Source organism: Electrophorus electricus, chromosome 4, assembly GCF_013358815.1.
Source record: "Electrophorus electricus isolate fEleEle1 chromosome 4, fEleEle1.pri, whole genome shotgun sequence".
In the NCBI taxonomy this organism is placed as follows: Eukaryota; Metazoa; Chordata; class Actinopteri; order Gymnotiformes; family Gymnotidae; genus Electrophorus; species Electrophorus electricus.
Genome location: NC_049538.1, coordinates 14846736 through 14861431, shown reverse-complemented (window position 1 = coordinate 14861431; position 14696 = coordinate 14846736). Strand labels below are relative to the sequence as shown.

Genomic DNA, 14696 nt, shown 5'->3' with positions numbered 1-14696 from the left:
AGTTTGGCCTCATTGTTGAGGACAATGAACAAACCTTTATCCATCCTAGAAAAAGAACCACTTGTCTTCCACGATCTATTTGTCAAACCGCAGAGAAGACTTAGCAACATGCTTAGTCAGTCCAACAGCAATCAGCCTGTACAACATTTGATTACCATCTGGGACATTACTGTACATTGAATCTATTCAGAGGATAACTCTATTGATCATCAGTTGTACCTTTGCACTTCGATTTATTTCTGTTACTGCAGTACTGTGTCATGCTTAGGAGGCAAAGCAGGATGCGGGGATGAGTCGCGTTAAACAGAAACATACATTTATTATTACATATAACACTGAAGACATAGCTCGAAGGCTATCAGGGTCAAACACCGACAACCATTACACTTAAACACAAGACTTATATATACGCACACTAACGATGCAAAACGAGGAGCAGGTGTGAAACACGGAGGGCGTGGCTACACGGATGAACATACGCACACACAAACACACGGAGAGACATTTGGGAGGAGGGGCCATAGCGTGATGGAGCCCCTTCCCAATGGTGTGACTCCCGTTGCACCAGCCTATCGGGCTATGGTCCTGAAACCAGCACGGAGGACCAAGTGACCCGACACGGGCCAGCGCGAGCAGGACAGAAGGGGGATGGACAGGGACCAGGACAACAACAGACACAGGGACGGACAAACTGACAGGTACAGGCACTGACACAAAGGGGAACAAACTGACTGGTACTGACAGAGTGATGGGGACAGACACAGTGACAGGGTCATGTACAAAACTACATAGAGGGTTGTTAAAGAGTCCGGGGAAGCTGGCAAGAGCCCAAGCCTATCCCCCAGTCATTGGCTGGGCTAAGGTCTAAGTCGCCTGTGGGGGATTGCTCCTTGCCGATTTGGGGGATTTGGTGATTTCTGCGCACCCGTTTCAGGAAGCGCACCAGCTACTTTGCCCGTCTTTGGGGTGGGCACTGGTGTCGCTTCCTTCTTGTCTCTATGAGGCTTAGGTACAGGCACACAAATTCCGGGGCTGTGTGCGCTAGTGGAGAGAGTTTCCTCCTCGAACAAGGTTGCCTCTCTGTGCGCCAGACGGGACGGCTTGCTTGTTCCCGAGCGGCACCTCCGGGTGAAGCGGTATCTTAAGTGCCAGAGGCTCGTCGCTCTTAGAGACCGCACACTTGACATCGCTGACAGTGAGAGGATCCCCACAGAGGACCTCCTACACCCCCACCCCCCATCCCCCATAATCCTCCAGTGGAACTCTCTGCTGTTGCGGGAGTATGGAGTGTTGCCAAGACAACGGAGGGTCTCTCTGCGAGGGTTGTGGAAGGGTGTTTACATCCTTGCTTCCCTTTCCTTCTTTTGCTCGCCTTCCTGGGAATCCTTCGTCGGTGTTTCTGTGAAAGCAGGATGTGGGGACAAGTCGCGTAAAACAGGGACATAACGTTTATCAATACATCTACCACTGAAGATGTAGCTCGCAGGCTACTGTCACACTTAACCACGAGACTTATATACACGCACACTAACGACGCACAATGAGGAGCAAGTGTGGAACACAGGGAGGGCGTGGCCACACAGACGAACACACACACACACACCGTGACATGCTGCTATTAATGAAAATTGCACTGCATGACTTACTATGGACTCTCTGATCATACATGCTTTGCTGCTCAACTTTTGTTTCACACCTGCTGAGGTATGTTTCTACATGGTTTGCACACTGAGTTTATTTGATCTGCTGGCAGATTGTTCAAGTATGTAGAATGATGTTTGAATGATGCTTCAAATAATGCTGAAGATTTTCGATTGGACTGAAATCTTTCATTTGCTCTATGTTCCTCTGCTTTGGCCTTATGCTTGGAATTATTGCTGAAAGGGAAGTTTCTCCCAAGCTTGAGTTTTTTTAGCAGGCTGAAGCATCTCCCTCTATTTTGAACCATCCATCTTTTAATCCCCAGTCCTCTGAGAAGAAACATTCCCACAACATCATGTTGGCATCCCCATACATCCAGCCAATCTTGGGCATTGACCATACTTCCGCATACTGTTGGGATGGTGTTTATTGTTTAAATTAGCAGTTTTAGATGTCATGCCACACATATGTTGGCCAAAAACCTCAATTTCTGTCTCATATGACCACAAATCCATATCCCACTGTTTTATCTGTGTCACTCTTTTTGCCAAATTCCGGATGTGCTTTGATGTCATTTTTCTTCAGTAATGGCTTCTTTCCAGCCACCCTCACATTCAGGCCAGTGGTATGTAGAGCTCTTAATAACGTTGACTGGTGCACCTTAATTCCAGTCTCAGCCACTGACTCCTTAAAAGGGATTCTTGGCCTCTCTGTGACTTCCCTCAAAGTTCTCCCATCAGAGACATATTGTTGTATATCACCTTCTCTGGGATCCTTCATAGAAAAGCTGGGCATGCTTGCTTGTTGGATGTCCTATGCAGCAATCATAGAGCAACTGAAAGGAAGTGGAAGAAACCACATATTGACATTGATCTCCTTTCCTGTCATATTCTTCTAGCAATGTTCTCCTCTGATGTGACTGCTGCTAAGACATCTTTCTACAAGGAAGAACTGGAAGCATCTGCATCTCACTCACACTCACTCCATAATGTCTTTGCCTCTCTTCTAAAACCTCCCCTCCCTTTCTCCTTCACAAACTTTCCCCCTTGCTGATCATTTTGCCACCTTCTTTGATGAGCTTAACAAAATCTGTCAAGCCTGTCAATCCCTTGATTGATTTAACAAATTCAACTCACCCCGGTAGACCTTCTTCCTCTGTGCCATCAGACCCCTGCAGCACATCCAGACTGCAAATGCATAGGTTGTTTTCAACCTCCCATGTACCTCCTTGCTGTGTTCCCTCCACTGGTCCCCTGTAGAAGCTTACTTCAAATGTACAACACTGAAAAACTCAAAACTGGACCAGCTCCCATGTGCCTAAAAGTACTAACCAAGCACCATTCTGCACTTTCAAGCTTCTAGTATGGTTCAATTCAAACTATTATGCCTCAAGACACAAAGAAAGCACATGTCAAGACTCTTCTTTTACCACAGCTGTCTGTACAGCTAAGACACTAGCTGTCTTCAGACACAGACTAAAGAGTTGTCTCTTTAGTGAGTCACTGAGTACATAAATATGCACTTAACCTTTCTGCCTTCTTTCCCATTTTAGCCCAGTAGCTTCAGTATATTCTTGACACTAACCTATGCTTGCATGATGATGTGTTTCAACAAACTACAAAGCACTTCTGTAAATCGTTATAGACAAGGGCATCTGACACATGCTGTAAATGTAAAGGCTCCTTCATGCTCTCACACTGAGTTTTGAGGGACAGCCTTGTCTAGGCAGAGTGGGATGATGCAGCGTCCATTTCATCACAACAGAGGTTTGCCAGTGCTCACTGGGACATCTGAGGCCTTTTGAGAGAGTGAAATACTTTTACAAGGCACTCTATATCTGCATTTGCAAGTTAACAACTATGCTTTAAAGGATCACAGGACAATAAGAATTTGTATGAATGTAAAGAAACTGATCAGTGACATCAGTGAATCAGATTTCAACTAAAGTATAGCTCCCATTACACTCTTATACAGTACCCTCAGGGCACACTGCATTAGATTTATACAGTACCCTCAGGGCATACTGCATTAGACTTATACAGTACCCTCAGGGCACACTGCATTAGACTTATACAGTACCCTCAGGGCATACTGCATTAGACTTATACAGTACCCTCAGGGCATACTGCATTAGACTTATACAGTACCCTCAGGGCATACTGCATTAGACTTATACAGTACCCTCAGGGCACACTGCATTAGATTTATACAGTACCCTCAGGGCATACTGCATTAGACTTATACAGTACCCTCAGGGCATACTGCATTAGACTTATACAGTACCCTCAGGGCACACTGCATTAGACTTATACAGTACCCTCAGGGCATACTGCATTAGACTTATACAGTACCCTCAGGGCATACTGCATTAGACTTATACAGTACCCTCAGGGCACACTGCATTAGACTTATACAGTACCCTCAGGGCATACTGCATTAGACTTATACAGTACCCTCAGGGCACACTGCATTAGACTTATACAGTACCCTCAGGGCACACTGCATAGGTTTATACAGTAGTCTCAGGGCATACTGCATTAGACTTATACAGTACCCTCAGGGCACACTGCATTAGACTTATACAGTACCCTCAGGGCACACGGCATTAGATTTATACAGTAGTCTCAGGGCATACTGCATTAGACTTATACAGTAGTCTCAGGGCATATTGCAGTCAGGCAGTGGATATAATCCTTAATATATTCAGTTTGATTCTGTTTGATTTGATTGTATTATGTAAAATGAATGAAGGAATTCTTTGTGAATAGATTCCGAAAGAGCCAGCAGACAGAGATATCAAAACCTTGCTTCTTACAGGCTTGAATACAATGATATCAATGATGTCTAGATATCTGGAAATAATTCTAAGAAATAGAGATGACCTGCATCAGATGATCTGTGGGTTGATTTCCTAAGAGTATTTTCAGTGAATATTAGCCAGCTACTAATCCAGAAAAGAGTAAAACAGCCTCAAGCCTGCCTGCATTAACAACATGGTGTTAGAATATGGGAACTGCAGATTTATGTGTGCATGTATGTGCATGTGAATATACCCAGAGACTGCAATGCCGTAAATCAGAACTGCATGTAAGAGGTAAGGAGGCAGCATGATGCTGTCCTGCCCTTAACCTTGTTCAGATGTTCTGTCTCATTCTGAAAAGAATTGCTCATCATTTTAATGGCTTTAGTAGAGGGGTGGGTCAGAGCATTTCTTCATACTTCAAGCATCATAGTGGCCTTGCTCTTACACTTTATTGCTCTCTTTCTCATTGTATTCCTCTGTCTCTTTTTCTCTCTCCCTGCCTCTCTCTCTAATTGTGTTCCTCCCTCTCTCACTTTCTTGCAATACCCTCGCTATCTCTCGTGTTCTTCCCTCTTTCTCTTTCTCTCTCTATTTATCTATCTATCTAGTTATCTCTTAGCACTATCTCTTGCTCTCATACTCTCTCTTGCAGTCTTTTGCTTCTCTCTTTCTTTGTCTCTCTCTTCCACACTGTATCTAGTTATCTCTTCTACACTGTATCTAGTTATCTCTTCCACACTGTATCTAGTATCTCTTCTACACTGTATCTAATATCTCTTCCACACTGTGTCTAGTTATCTCATCCACACTGTATCTAGTTATCTCTTCCACACTGTATCTAGTATCTCTTCCACACTGTGTCTAGTTATCTCTTCCACACTGTATCTAGTTATCTCTTCCACACTGTATCTAGTATCTCTTCCACACTGTCTAGTTATCTCTTCCACACTGTATCTAGTATCTCTTCCACACTGTATCTAGTTATCTCTTCCACACTGTATCTAGTATCTCTTCCACACTGTGTCTAGTTATCTCTTCCACACTGTATCTAGTTCTCTTCCACACTGTATCTAGTTATCTCTTCCACACTGTATCTAGTATCTCTTCCACACTGTGTCTAGTTATCTCTTCCACACTGTATCTAGTTATCTCTTCCACACTGTATCTAGTATCTCTTCCACACTGTGTCTAGTTATCTCTTCCACACTGTATCTAGTATCTCTTCCACACTGTATCTAGTTATCTCTTCCACACTGTATCTAGTTTCTCTTCCACACTGTGTCTAGTTATCTCTTCCACACTGTATCTAGTTCTCTTCCACACTGTATCTAGTTATCTCTTCCACACTGTATCTAGTATCTCTTCCACACTGTGTCTAGTTATCTCTTCCACACTGTATCTAGTTATCTCTTCCACACTGTGTCTAGTTATCTCTTCCACACTGTATCTAGTTATCTCATCCACACTGTGTCTAGTTATCTCTTCCACACTGTATCTAGTTATCTCTTCAACACTGTATCTAGTATCTCTTCCACACTGTATCTAGTATCTCTTCTACACTGTATCTAGTATCTCTTACACAGTGTATCTAGTTATCTCTTCCACATTGTATCTAGTATCTCTTCCACACTGTATCTAGTATCTCTTCCACACTGTATCTAGTATCTCTTCCACACTGTATCTAGTTATCTCTTCCACACTGTGTCTAGTTATCTCTTCCACACTGTATCTAGTTATCTCTTCCACACTGTATCTAGTATCTCTTCCACACTGTATCTAGTTATCTCTTCCACACTGTATCTAGTTATCTCTTCCACACTGTGTCTAGTTATCTCTTCCACACTGTATCTAGTTATCTCTTCCACACTATATCTAGTTATCTCTTCCACACTGTGTCTAGTTATCTCTTCCACACTGTATCTAGTTATCTCTTCCACACTGTGTCTAGTATCTCTTCCACACTGTATCTAGTTATCTCTTCCACACTGTGTCTAGTGTCTCTTCCACACTGTATCTAGTTATCTCTTCCACACTGTGTCTAGTATCTCTTCCACACTGTGTCTAGTTATCTCTTCCACACTGTATCTAGTTATCTCTTCCACACTGTATCTAGTTATCTCTTCCACACTGTATCTAGTTATCTCTTCCACACTGTGTCTAGTTATCTCTTCCACACTGTATCTAGTTATCTCTTCCACACTGTGTCTAGTGTCTCTTCCACACTGTATCTAGTTATCTCTTCCACACTGTGTCTAGTTATCTCTTCCACACTGTATCTAGTTATCTCTTCCACACTGTGTCTAGTTATCTCTTCCACACTGTATCTAGTTATCTCTTCCACACTGTGTCTAGTTATCTCTTCCACACTGTATCTAGTTATCTCTTCCACACTGTATCTAGTTATCTCTTCCACACTGTGTCTAGTATCTCTTCCACACTGTATCTAGTTATCTCTTCCACACTGTATCTAGTTATCTCTTCCACACTGTGTCTAGTGTCTCTTCCACACTGTATCTAGTTATCTCTTCCACACTGTATCTAGTTATCTCTTCCACACTGTGTCTAGTATCTCTTCCACACTGTGTCTAGTTATCTCTTCCACACTGTATCTAGTTATCTCTTCCACACTGTATCTAGTTATCTCTTCCACACTGTATCTAGTTATCTCTTCCATACTGTGTCTAGTTATCTCTTCCACACTGTATCTAGTTATCTCTTCCACACTGTATCTAGTTATCTCTTCCACACTGTGTCTAGTTATCTCTTCCACACTGTATCTAGTATCTCTTCCACACTGTATCTAGTTATCTCTTCCACACTGTGTCTAGTTATCTCTTCCACACTGTATCTAGTATCTCTTCCACACTGTATCTAGTTATCTCTTCCACACTGTGTCTAGTATCTCTTCCACACTGTGTCTAGTATCTATTTTCCATCCACTTTTTGTATCCCTCCCTTTCTTTCTCACACCCTCAGGTCCATCTCACTGCAGTGCTATAGATGAATTGATGTTTTGCCATCTTTCTCACTCTCCGCTGTATCCCCCCGTTCTTTGCATGACTGCCGGAAGAATCCAACACGGCATGTGGTAAAGTCTGCACACAGAAACACACACACACACGGACACACAAAGGACAAATCCTGAGAGAGGAGAGCTCACACTGAGGCGGGGGCAGGTGGGGGAGGAAGCATATTCTGTATTACAGCCCCCCCCCCCCCCCCAAATACTTACACATTTTCTCACTCACACACATTCTCACACAATCTCTTTAACTCTGTCTCTCTTTCTTCATACCTATCACCTCCCCAAATCCATCTCTCACACTCTCTCATCCCCCAGAAGTGAAAGGTACGGAGAAGGCAGAGCGGTATGTGAACAAAGCCAGTCAGACACCACTGCAGGGTCGCAGACAAAGTAGCAGCTTTGAGATGCCTTCACAAACGGACAGCAGCGAGCACCTCAGCGGCCAACCGGAGGTAAGAACAAGCAGTGGAGAGAGAGAGTGTGAGAGGGTGTATGAGAGATAGAGAGAGAGAGAGAGAGAGACGGACAGAGAGGGAGAGTACGAACAGGCAAGAACATGCTGGCATAACTGTAAGTTGTGTAGTGCGTTACAGTGCATGTGCATGTAAAACTGTTATAGTGCTGCAATCTGCATCTTTGTTTTCGAGTTTTTGAGAGAGAGTCCATGACAGGATGAGAGAAGGAGATTGAAGAGAAGAGTTCCCTCAACCAGTAACCTCCGTCTCACGGAGTACTGGCATGTTCGCACACCCTGACAGAGCCTGAAGGAGCACCTCTGCAGAGGGTTGCTATAATGCATGTGTGCGCGATGTTAACGGAAATTATAACAGCGCTTTCAACTAGGGAGTAAACAAGAGTCTGTGGTGTGTGCATGTGCACGCATTGTGTGTGTGTGTGTGTGTGTGCGTGTGCGTGCGTGCGTACGCATGTGTGTGTGTGTGTGTGTGTGTGTGTGTGCGTGTGTGTGTAAGGACAAGCTGTAGTTCCTTTAGTGCAATGCAGGAGTTTTACCAGGGAACAGCACTAGTATAAAAAGATTTTAAAAAAGCAGTACATGCAGATGTGTGTAAAAAATTAGTAAATACTAAGAGTGAGTGTGTGCGTAATAGCATAGTGTATTGGTGTGTCATTGTAAGTCTCTTAAATGTAACTCCCATTTCTGTACTTGTATCATTGTATAAGCCAGATTTACATTTTTTTATCTGCTTGGGTGCAGACAAATGCTTTCCTGAAAGTGTAGTCATTGATGTTAAGTACTGAACTACTCTAATATCTTTCCAGCACTTGTAATCTGCTTTCTATTTAAAGGACACTTATTGAAGGGTAACATAAAATATTGCCTAATTTTCTGCTTGTCTTTCTGACAAAAGTCTTTCTGCCTGAATGCCAGACTAGAGTTGTCAGTGTGTCAACAAGGAAATGATTCTGATGTTGGCACAATTCTAGATTAGCAGAGAGCAGTGCTAATATCTGCCTTACATAAATGTAAATTAATACAAAGCAATATAAGGGTGCAAGATAAGGCTGTGTTGCACTGGGATGCCGTGATGAAGTCTGTGTTTGAGCATTTGCTTCTTTTCTTTTCTCTAAGAGCAACATGTTTCCTGGTCTTTTCCCTTTGTATAATGACAGAAGAGGCATGTGTCACAAGATGTAGCATGATATGGTGATGTCCATGAAGCTGATTTCTGACATCTGTTGTAACAAGGCCTGCACATATAGAATTGAATTGAATTGAATTGAATTGAATTGAATTGCATTGAATATCTAGTCTATTTCAGGACTGACATAAGATGGTCACAACGTATGTCGGTGGTGTAACTGCCCTTGGAGGTATAACCTTTTGTTAACTGCGTGAATGATTGATTCATTCTGACCATAAGGTCATCTGCTTCTCTTCTGTCTCTCCCAAGATTTCTGTTTGCAGAAAATCCTTACCAGATACTGCATAAATCAGATGCTATGTAATGCTATGTAAATGATAAATTATGGATATTTATTTAGCAGTCAGGCTCTCAGCAGGAAGATTAGAAGCAGAGTTAAGATGAAAGGTTTGTCAGTCACAGTAACTAACATACATTTATTTGGAAGAAAAAAAAACATGCAAATTAGTCTGGAAAAGTCAGAAGAACATCAAACCTCACTTTACATCTGTTTGTGCTTACTTGCCAAGACTGTGTGAGTATGAAGGAAATTGTGCACACATATGACTTGCTTGGTTAAAAAATATTTACTCCTCATTTATTCATTAATGTATTTTGTTGCTGTATATTTGCTGTATCATTTGTGCTGAAGCCTCTTTTTTAGTGAACTCAGCAATAGCTACACCTGTGATGTTAAAGACGTATTTAACAACCAACACACCAACCATTCACATATCTTTACTGAGCAAATAGCCAAAGCAGTGAAAGCAACAAGTGCATAAAGGATGTGACCCATTAGGGTAATTCCTTGGAAAAATAGGATAATTGGAATGTGGTGTTTCAGTCAGTTCTGGTGTGAAAGGGCCCAGTGAAAGGCTCCAGTGAAAGGCTCCAGTGAAAGGCCCGAGAGAAAGGATGCTGTGAAAAGCCCCACTGAAAGGCCCCAGTGAAAAGGCCAGTGAAAAGCTCCAGTTAAAAGCTCCAGTGAAAAGCCCCAGTGCATGTGGCACAGAGGTAACAGCATCTGCACACATGCACTTGATAACTTCTCTTAAACACAACACTGGTACAACAATGTTCTGAGGACAGATAAGGAAAAAATATTTGGTAGTTTTGGGCAAACTTTCAACTAGTATTAAGAAAGTTTATAGCAGAGTGCCAAGACATCTATTTGAAATCTGTAACTCAGGGTTTTAACATGACAGTGAGCTAAAGCAGAGTACCTAACCGAGTGGCTCAAACATAAGAAAACACTGTGTTCTTTATTATTAGGGCCTTCATGAAGATCAGATTGCAATCGTGCCATTCATATCATAAAGCATATGACCATTGAAGTCTCTAGACACACTGGTGTCTAGAGAGAGAGAGAGAATGTCCACCACCAAGAATGGTTGATTGTGGAGTTACTATGCCAGATGTTCACCACCACATCTCAACACACATACACACACTAATATGAACACATACCCTGATGATCCTACTTGAGTGGGTGTTTGTGAACTACTGAATGTTCTTCCACAAACACAAACATACACACACATACACACAAACAGGTACCTGCAAACACACACAAACATCCACAGACACTGTATATGTTCCATTAGTGTAGGTTCATTAGGACAATAGGTTTATTGTGCACACACAGACACACACACACACTCACACACACACACACACGTACCACTAGCTTTGAGAGTTTCTCCGAGTGGGTGTCATTGGGCCAGCTATACACACTTCCTTCAGCAACACTCAAGGGTGTGTGAGAGTTTGAGACTGATTAGAGACGCCTGTCCTGGCGCCAGGGCCCCAGAAGCAGGTTCCGGCTTGGTTTCTTCCCGATGCTGCTATTCCTGTTCCTACAAGGTCAGGGTTGTTTCATTTGCCTGTCGATGAAAGGACACAGAGTCCTCACAAAGAAATAAACCATGGACACACATGCATCCACTTCCCTGTAAACCCTCAAACGCTGAGAGAAAGAGAGCTCACTTGGCCAGAGGCCCAGCAGGCTGTCTTTGACACCAGGAATTTTTAAGTCATTTGCTCAGACCAACCTCAAAGTGTCATAAATGTTAGTGATAAGATATGGACACAGACACCCATACACTACTCTCTCTTTTGGTCTTGTTTATTCACACACATACACACACAAAGTAATAGGGCATTAATACAATGTTTGCTTTATAATGCAAGTGAAATAAGCCATACTCCCTGTAGTTCCGGTGATTGACTTGGTCAAGCATTCTACCTCACTGCTGTAGTATTTTGAGGGGCATTTATTGTAGGTATTTATTTGATTGTGATTTGGTATTTTTTGTATGTATATATTTGATTTATTTATTGTTGCTGTAGTTTTTTGGGGGTAATTGTACTGCTATGGAGTTGAAGTGCTGGGGCATTTGGTTAGATCCACTGGGACTTTTAGTTGGATCCACCGGGAAATGTGATTATATTCACAGGAGGGTGTGGATGGATCTACTGCAGTGTGTAGTTATATTCACTGGGGTGTATTGTTGGATCCACTGGGGCATGTGAGATTCACTGGAGTCTGTGGAGTGTGTGGTTGGATCCTCGGTCATGTGTGGTTGGCTCTTCAGTCGTGTGTGATTGGATCCTCGGTCGTGTGTGATTGGCTCTATGTGTGGTTAAATCCACTGGGGCATGTGAAATCTACCAGATTTAAAAGATTTTTTTACGAAACTGTGACTTGGTCTTTCTGTTCTCTGTGATTACAAGAGATTTTGCACCATGAAGTAAAACCCTGAGAGGATGTTCTATTGTATTTCCCCTTTATAGTTGTCCTGGACACATCTATGTCTCCAAATTCTGGATAGTGTTTTTATTCCTGTCAGTAGTTTTTTTTATTATGGTTGTAAGTTTAGTCATCCACTTTTGATCTTTCAGTCTGATCCACTAATGTGCTCTGCTGTTGTCTGCCAGATTGTTATCTGAATTCATAACAATGTAGCAATCAGCTGACAAAGATTTTTAGTTCATTTATTCTGGTTTTTAGCCTTAATAAGGCATTAATATGTTTTTGATCCTTGCACTAAGGGAATCCAACAACATACTTCAGCTCTCTTGTGCACATTATGTGCACATAATGATATACAGCTCCCCAGTTACTTTAGTCCCCTGCACCGGGGATAATGTGAATAAAAACTGTTCATCCAATTTTAGTAAATAAAATATAACACCCTGCAGCAAGTTGATCATGACAAAAATGATGAGGAATAAGAGAAAATGTGCTCTATTTCTCAGTCCAAATTGTTTAAAAGCTCTTTTAACTTCACATTCAGTGTCCTTCTCTCAGTATCATTATCCCTGCACCTCACTAAATAGGAAACATGCATCTGCTGTTGCAGTGCAGAGCTAGTTGATTAATGGACTGTACTGTAGAGTACAATGCCATATGTCTTTAAGTCATCATACCTGTTATGCCTGTTTCAGATCAACTTGGTAATATATGTTATGTAGAAAATGCTATTGTGTGGAATGTGCTATTGTGCTCTTAAGAGACAGTGATGATTTAGGCAAGGCAAGTTTATGCATATAGCACTTTTCATACACAGCAACAATTCAAGTTACTTCACAAAAAAGAGCTGCTACATAGATAAAAAAGCTATTCATTTATATCAAAAACAATGATTTAAATGGAGCACATTTCAAATAGAGATCTAAATAAACTATTAACTAAAAGAAATGTTACAAACTAAAGTGCTAAAAGAGCTTAAATCAAGCATGTAAAGTGTTGAGTGTGTAAAAGCCGCTGGACTGATGCTGTCCTAAAGCAGCATATGCAAAGGAGTTGCTGGCTTAATTAGAATCATCACAGGCACACACCACAAAATGCTGCTTGTAGGAATAGCACTGCTTTCTCAGAGCAGTACATAGATGCTGACGTCTGCAAAACACAAACTAGCGCGATGCTCAAGCGCGCAAAAATCTGTCTCCACCATCACACTGGCACAAACTCTGACTCACAGGGAAACCCACGAGAAAACAAACGGGCACGAGGCACTCTTACTGCATTCCCACTTCGGAGGAATGTCTGCAAACATAATATCCATTTGCGTGCATTCAAACAACCAGCTACTATTCACAGAGCATCTCAGAGTAGGTGTGCAGAAGATCTTACAAACAGAAGGGTGATCTGACCTGAGCTCAGTATGAACAGCACGCACTGCACACACTGATGGTCCTTGCTGGGCAGACGGAGGAGGTTTGCATCTTATTTACCACACATGCACAAACACACAAATGCACACACAGATACACACACATGCACACATAGACTGGACTGAAATGGGGTCAGAGTTGTAATTCTGAAACCACATATTGCGTGTTGCTCTGGAAACTACCTGATACCTGATTTACTGCCTCCTCAAAGCCATAAGATAGGGAACTCCTAGGTCAGGTCAGAAGGGAACACCTCCATTCTCATTTACACATGATCATTTTCAGTGAGCTTCTATAGTAGCATTCAGCTCATTAGTGATTTTGTGTGCATTGTGCCACCAGCAAACCATGTGTGAATAGAGAGCTTGGGATCCGTATGCTGAGTCATATTTAACAACAATCATTTCTCTCCATAGCCTGTACCAAATGGGGGCCTGTGGAGATTTGGGGGAGGGGGGGGGGGGGTTGACGGTCCATGAGTCGGTCAGAGTTTTTCATTGCTGTGCCCTTTGGCGTCTGACCTGTCAGTCAACTCACTTTCCCTGTGTGGACTGAAAGTCTCAGCTGTGACATGACTGTCAAACATGAACACATGACAGTGCAAATGATGAGACATGATGTCATTGCAGAGTAGTAGAATAAGAGAAACAGAAAATCCTGATGACATACCACCACATCAAATTATTCTTACCTACCTGTAGCTTTTATACAGGGAGTAACAGATGAATTTCTATATATAAAATGTGTATTTATTTTGTGTTAAAAACTTCTATTTTACAACAACCAGAAATCAGTTTATTTCATAATATACGTGAGTTCATTTTCGGACCAGACTCCCTGATCATGATGGCTATGTCTTTAGCTTTACTGTGTGCTCTTGGACAGATCTAAATAAGAACAATATGCCACTACATTAGTGGAAAATTGCACCTGGATTACTGTACAAAATACCTATTGATTTATTTTACAGACTAACTGATATTTCATTTGAAAAACTCTTTTTAGCTAGCAGCAAACATGGAAAAAATGTATTTGCAAAATTTTGTTTCAGGCAGTGTGTGTCTTTCTCCCTCATCACATATTCTCCTGTTGTCTAGCTATCATCATTTTTCACGCTTCATATCAGAAGGTTGCTGGTTCAAGCCCCACCACTGTCAAGTCACCACTGTTGGGCACCTGAGCAAGACCCTTAACCCTGAATTGCTCAAGTTGTACTCTGTCATAATTGTAAGTTGCTTTGGATAAAAGTGTCAGCTAAATGCCATAAATACAAAATAAGTTGATGGGGATCCATGTTTAGTGAATATGGGACTGATGTGTCTAGATATCTAGCAGCTTTGTGAAACTGCAGCAAGACCACTGAGAGAACAGCTGTTTTTTTTTCTCTGTATTTTCTAACAGTTGGAGT

At 42.0% G+C, this 14696-nt stretch overlaps 1 protein-coding gene across 3 annotated transcripts in view; it reads left to right on the top strand.

The window, feature by feature from the left end:
* Positions 1-7734: 7734 nt before the first annotated feature.
* The window catches only part of kcnj5 (potassium inwardly rectifying channel subfamily J member 5), a 28028-nt gene continuing 21066 nt past the window's right edge, over positions 7735-14696 (top strand). For 2 of the 3 annotated variants that reach the window (XM_027022772.2, XM_027022770.2), the window contains exon 1: positions 7735-7921. The gene's annotated coding sequence lies outside the window, so the exon portion shown is untranslated. Of the gene's footprint in view, positions 7922-8006; positions 8040-14696 lie in introns of those variants that run through there. The other variant, XM_027022771.2, reaches the window with a different exon arrangement.